This window comes from Canis aureus, chromosome 11, assembly GCF_053574225.1.
Source record: "Canis aureus isolate CA01 chromosome 11, VMU_Caureus_v.1.0, whole genome shotgun sequence".
Classification (NCBI taxonomy): Eukaryota; Metazoa; Chordata; class Mammalia; order Carnivora; family Canidae; genus Canis; species Canis aureus.
Window position 1 is genome coordinate 14,141,949 of NC_135621.1, and position 7,213 is coordinate 14,149,161.

Consider the following 7,213-nt stretch of genomic DNA (forward strand, 5'->3'; position numbering starts at 1 on the left):
GCACACAGGAGGCTTCAGTAACTGTTAGCTATTGCTGTTAACAATTTCCTGAAAGTCTCAGGATAGCACTGTCCTTATCACCAGGCTGAAGATTCCAAAACGAAATGTAAAAAAAAATATGAGTTTTTAATTTTTGACGTTCATAAATATTTAAATTGGATTCTGTTGTTTCTTCCCCCCTTTATCTCTTAGAAATTAACCTCTATTCAACTGTAGGAAGGAAAATCCTGCTGTGAATGTTTAGGGAGAATGGAATCACCCTGTCAGAAATATCACCCACTGCTTTGTTTGTTGTGTTGTTCTATGCTGCAAGAGACAATGGCTTTAATGAAACATTTCCATGAGTTATTGTTGTTGTGACTATTCTTATAATTAGCATTATTATGAATATTTTGCCTTTGCGGAGAGGCAAGGGGAGAGGCAAGGAAGGGGACGCCTGGGTGGCTCAGCGGTTGAGCATCTACCTTTGGCTCAGGGCATGACCCCAGGGTCCTGGGATCGAGTCCCACATTGGGCTCCCCGCAGGGAGCCTGCTTATCCCTCTGCCTGTGTCTCTGCCTCTCTCTGTGTCTCTCATGAATAAATAAATAAAATCTTAAAAAAGAGAGAGAGAGAGAGAGAGAGAGAGAGACAAGGAAGGAGTAAAGCAAAGCGTGTGGGCTTTGTAGTCAAACATATCCAAGTCTGAATCCAGTTTCTAACTGATCCTTGGAAAGTGACTTCATTATTTTGAGTTTCAGCTTTGGTCATTTGTGCCTGCCTCCCTGATACAATTGACATTTGACAATAAGATGTAATTTGCTCAAAGGTCTAATATTAACTGGCACATTACAAGAGTTCATTGAAAGTTATTTCACTTTCTCACCTCTGCCTTTTGTTTGTCCTTTCCCACTGCCTTTACTTTAGAAAGTTGGTCATACAGATGAATGGATAAAGAAGATGTGGCATATATACGATGGAATACTACTCAGTCATCAAAAAAATGAAATCTTCCCATTTGCATGCCATGTTTGGAACTAGAGGGTATCATGCTAAGTGAAATAAATCAATCAGAAAAAGACAAATAGGGCAGCCCGGGTGGCTCAGCAGTTTAGCGCTGCTTCAGCCTGGGCCTGATCCTGGAGATCCAGGATTGAGTCCCACGTCGGGCTCCCTGCATGGAGCCTGCTTCTCCCTCTGCCTGTGTCTCTGTCTCTCTCTCTCTGTCTCTCATGAATAAACAAATAAGATCTAAAAAAAAAAAAAAAAAAAAAAAAAGAAAAATACCATAGGATAGCCCTCAGCTGTGGAATTTAGGAAACAAAACGAGCATGGGGGAAGGGAGGGCAAAATAAAACAAGACAAAATCAGAGAGGGAGACAAACCATAAGAGACTCTTAATCACAGGAAACAAACTGAGGGTCGTTGGAAGGGAGGCGGATGGAGGGCATGGGGTAACTGGGTGATGAGGATTAAGGAGGGCACGTGATGTGATGACACCGGGTGTTATATAAGACTGAGGAATCACTGAGCTCTACCTCTGAAACCAATAACACTTTATATATCAATTGAATTTAAATTAAAAAATAAATAATAATAAAAAGAAAGCTGGTCATAAGTATATGGAGGGGATTAGAATTCTTGGAGATCTTATTATATAGTAAATGATAGGAGTTAAATTACAGCCCCCCCTGCCCCCCACCCCCCCGTCACTTCAGTTCACTTGTTGATGTCCTGAAACCCAGAATGTAATCTTATTTGGAAATAGAGTTGTTGCAAATGCAATTAGTTAAGGTGAATTCGTACAGGAGTTGGGGGGCCCCTAATTTAATAGGATGGGTCCCCTTCTATGAAGGGAAAATCTGGACACAGACATGCACACACAGAGAACACTGTGAAGATTAATGCAGAGATTGGGGTAACGCTTCTACAAGCCAACAGGTGCCAAAGACTGTCAGGAACCCACCAGAAGCCAGGTGAGAAGCATAGAGGAGGGTCTCCCTACAGCTCTTGGGAGGAATCAATCCTGACCACACCTTGATTTTGGACTCTTAGCTTCCAGAACTGAGACCATACATTTCTGTTGTTGAAGCCACTCAATTTGTCATGCTTGGTTACAGCAGCCCTAGCAACCTAACAAGAAAACAATGAGGACTAGAGCCTTCTCTGAAATGTTTAGCTTAGAGATTCTACATTTTGTGCTTATTAAACTTTTACTTGTCTAAAAAAATTAAGTTCTTCAGCTCAAAATCAAGAGAAGTCAACAGTTTATCCAGAGAAGAAGTTACTAAAAACGAAGAATGACAGACAGATCCCTCATGGGATTCCATAAAACGTTACTATAAAAAAATCTAAGAGTTAACATTTTTAAATGGCTTCTGATGCAACTGTTACCAATTCCCCATTAAAATAATTAGAAATGATATGGGAAGATATGTGACAGACACAATAATACTAAAATGGAAGACTGGCAATCAACCTTTTGCCAAAATCTAGTATACATATGAACCACAAGTAGATGGAACTCGGTTGAGAATCCATTTTCAAATGATCTTCTCAAATTGGCTTGAAGGAAAGTGGAAAGACCCTTCATCTCTCCCCAACGCCCGTCTCCAGGTTACGCTACTCGGGGCCTTAACACATGAGAAAAATGCACAGTCATACGGGTGATTTTTAATGTGCCCAGATTATTATTCACCATTCTCCTGTCCCAGGTAGTGTCCAACTTTCCACATCCATTCAGAAAGGGAATTTCTTGAATGTAACAGTGCAATAAAACAGGTGATAGTGATGGGGAGCAGAGGGCTCGCTGAGGACAAAGCACAAGCTGCCACCCCACACACGACCCCCTCCTACTCCCCAACCCCCGCCCCGGGTGGGATCTGTGTGGCATTCCCCAGCAGGTTCCCAAGGTCTTGCTGCAGGGAAAACAACCTTTAACTTGATGATGGCCTCAGTGTCTCCTAGGTCCTCCTCCACATGTGAAAACCCGCTGAAACCTCCCTTCCCTTCCCTCCCCCAAGTCTGCAGGTGTGTACTCAGCCACCCTCCCAGGCCCCCGCTCTTCCTGCCCACGGGTCCTGCCCCTGTGCTTTCAGAAAAACCACCATCTTGCACCAAAGACGTCTCAAGAATTCCTTCTTGGTCATCAGCTCCGGACTCACCCCACCAAACCTCACCCATTGTCCGAAACTTCATCAGTAGGGATGGCTCATAAACTCAGGAAACACTTTATTTACATTGATTATTTATGACAAAGGATACAATTCAGGAATAGCCAAATAGAAGAGATGCAGAGGACAGGCTAATGGGGGGGCGGGGGGGGCGGTGGTGCAGAGCTTCCAAACTCCCTCCAGGGCACCACCCTCCCAGCACCTCAACTGTCAACCAGTCCCAAACTCATCAAACCTCCTTGTCCAAGGGGCACCTGGGGCTGAGTCAGTGAGGCATCTGCCTTCCACTCAGCTCATGATCCTGGGGTCCTGAGGGGAGAACCTGCTCCCCCCACCCCAGTTCTCCCCCAGCTCAGCTTGGGCACATGCGCTCTCTCTCTCTCTCTCTCTCTCTCTCATTCTCTCTCTGTCAAACAAAGAAAATCCTTAAAAACAAAACCAAAGAAACCCTCCTTGTGGAAGAGTTGTCATAGAGCTTGGTCTCCAGCTGTGCCTTCCTCCCCTGCCCTGAAGTCAGGATTGAAGCTGACATTTCAACCTTCTCATCACTTGGTCTTCTGGTCACTGGCCTCATCCGAGGCTGTTAAGGGTCTGCACCCCCACCGCCGGCCTAGAAGTCACCTTATTAGCTTGAACTCAGGTCTAATCTAAACAGGTTTATTATGAATAACAGAAGATATTCCTACCACTCAGGAAGTTCCCCACGCTTTAGGGGCTCAGGGATCGGGACAAGCACGAGACACATTCATTATTATACCACACCTCCCCACAGAGATGGCACCATTTTGCATTCCTACCAATATCGCACAAAGTACCCTTTTCTTCTCCACCAAGCTAAACTTTGACCTTTTTGCCAATCTGACATTTGAGTAGAGTATTTCAGTTCCCTTTCAATCTGAATTTCTCTTATTATAAATAAAATTGAACATCTCTTTATCAATTGACATGATACACATATGCACACATATACGTATAACTTGTTAATATCTCATGTTCATTTTTTTTTTCTGTAGGAATTTTGGTCTTTTGCTCTTCAATCTTTATGTTTTTGATATAGTAGGGAAATTAGTACTTTACCTGTGATACATGCTGTAAATATTTCCTCTCAATTTGTTATTTGTCCTTTGACTTTGCTTATGATGATTTTTTTTTTTTGGCCATGAAAATAGTTTTCATTTTTACATAATCAAATTTATCATTTTTTTAAACTGCATCCGAATTCTAAGTCGTACTTAAGATACTTTTCCCTCCACCTAGACTAAAAAAATTCATGATTCCTTCTAGCATCATATAGATCAATGTTTCAACATTTAGATCTCTGATTCATTTACAGTTTATTTTTCTGTGGTATAATGAATTGATCGGATTTTATCTTTAAAAGAATTTTCAAAGATGCACAGAAATACATCTAGTAATAATAAAAAAATAATAAAGGAAGATACAAAACTATCTGTTCTATATGGTTTCGACCTACAGACATAGACAACACATTAGAATTAAATGCACCAAAATGTTACAAACGGGTACATCTGGTTAACAACATTATGGGAAATTTAAAATGCATTCTTCTAAAATATGCTTTTGTTACTTTCTATAATAAACATGTCTTACTTTAAAATGAGAAAGAAAAGCAGTATGTGGTCTTTCATTTAAAAATAAATAAATAAATAACACTCGGCCCTGCTAGTTTTTTCGGTAGCTAAAAAAGTGGTCTAGAAAATACATATTTAGCAAAGAAGAATAAGATCACTATCTGCTTCCTCTCTGCACATCCCTCTGCCTTTCCTGACATTTTTTCCTCTACCATTTTCTCACTCTCCTTGTCTTACGTAGCAGTAAAATGCACGCAGAAAATGAGCAAGGCTTCTGTAGTGTATTATCTTATTTCAGCAAAAGCTAATTGGGGTTAATTCTTTCATAAAATACTTCGCTGGTTATGACAAGAACTCAGAGACCACGATGCTAATGGATAATGCAAAGCCTCAGGCATACAAATCAGCCCCTTCCCCTCAGCCAACATCCTGAAACCAGCAACTGGGGGACCTCGGGCACGGCTTTCTGTGTTATCCTTCAGGGTGTAAAATTCCAGGTCCCTTCAGTTGACCCCTTGACTGGTCAGAGGAGAATTATTACTTCCTTTATTTTATGGCACGAGTGATGTGCAGCTTGTCCCCCGGATGTGCAGCTAAAAACTCAATGCCAGATGGCCCCGCAGGAGGCAGAGCTAATGGTTCTGTGTTGTTCTCCATCTCCTCAAGAGGAAATCTATGCGGTGGGACACATCCAGTGGCTAGGGATGACATGTGTTGCGCGTTCACAGGGTGCTGGCATCGTCTCACATCATCACAGCAACCCTGCCAGGTACCTGTTATTACTGTGTCATGGGGATGTCCCTATCCCAGGTGCAGATATGCAACTTTCCCTAAACCAGGCAGCCTGGAAATGGCAGAACCAGAATCAGAACTCATGCCTCTTAGGCTCCAAATCAATACTTCAAAGGGTCTTCTAAAGCCATTGAATGGGGGCACCTGGAGGGCTCAGGGGTTGAGGATCTGCCTTCAGCTCAGGTGGTGACCCCCAGGTCCTGGGATCGAGTCCCACATCGGGCTCCCCATAGGGAGCCTGCTTCTCTCTCTGCCTGGGTCTCCGCCTCTCTCTTTCTCTGTGTCTCTCATGAATAAGTAAATAATATCTTTTAAAAAAATAAAAAGTAAAAATGAGTTGAGTATTACCTTTTCATTTATTCCAAGGGTGATGGCTTATAACAAATAGTAACATTCTAGTTGCAAAGAAGAGATGTTCATTCATTACACAAAATGGTGACTTAGGGCGGGCGTTAGGTCTTAATTCTCTCTCCTTCCCTTCTCTCCTTCTCTCTTATATTGTAAGGACTAGTGATAACATCTTTAATGGCTTACTTCCTTTTTAGAGTCGGATGATTTTTTGTTGTTATAAGTAGCTGCTATAACAAGACCCCACCTCTGGCACCTGGGACAGGATGGTCTGGTTTCTTTTATCTCTGGTTTACTTTCATCTCCACATTTTGGGGATTTTTGTGAGCCTGCTTCCGTGGCCCCCTTCCTATCCCTGCGTAGCCCTGTTTACCCCTAACTCACCTTCCCATCTCTCTCTCTCTCTCTCTCTACCCCTCTCTTCCTCTGTGTGTGTGCATGCATGTGTGTGTGTCTTTCCCTCTCTTAAGAAAGGTTACAAGGGACACGGTTGCCTGGCTGACTCAGTCTGAGGGGCATGAGACTCTTGATCTTGAGGTCACTGGTTGAGGCCCCATGTTGGGTGTAGAGATTACTTTAAAAAATAGAAACTTTTTAAAAAAGGAAGGTTGCAAGGGTCACAGGCCTGCAGGGCCATTATCAGCTGAATCCTCCTCTGTTCCATTAACAATGCCCGAAGGAGGTCTTTTGCTCAGGATTTTATGTTGATGATAAAAGGACAAATGCTGTAATTGCATATTGTTACTCCACTCTCAGTCTAAGTAATCATTCATAGCACAACACTACAGATAATACTTTGGGTGTTTCTGGTATTTGCTCTAATCCTTCCTTGTTAAGGGACAGGTAAATCCTAAGTTGGGAGGACCAGAGGGAGAATCCCTGCCCTCTCCTGTCTAGATCTTCTTTATTTTTCTCTCTTCTTTGCTTGGTGACCCTCTTTGGAATTTCCCACTCCCTGATGGACCGGGATTTACACACTACAATTTTTTTTTTTAAGGTTTAATTTATTTATTCACGAGAGACACAGAGAGAGAGTCAGAGACACAGGCAGAGGGAGAAGCAGGCTCCATGCAGGGAACCTGATGCGGGACTCGATCCCAGGACCCCAAGACCATACCCCGAGCCACAGGCAGACGCTCAACTGCTGAGCCACGGAGGCGTCCCTACACACTACTATTTTGTTAGTGCGATTGCTTAGAATTCAAACTCTATTCACAAAATTTTTATCAATACTATTTTATACTCTTAACCAGTGTTGTTTCTCATTTGAAATTGATGACATGGTAACACTTGGAGTAGTTGGTTTCACTGGTGTATGTTCTTTAAATA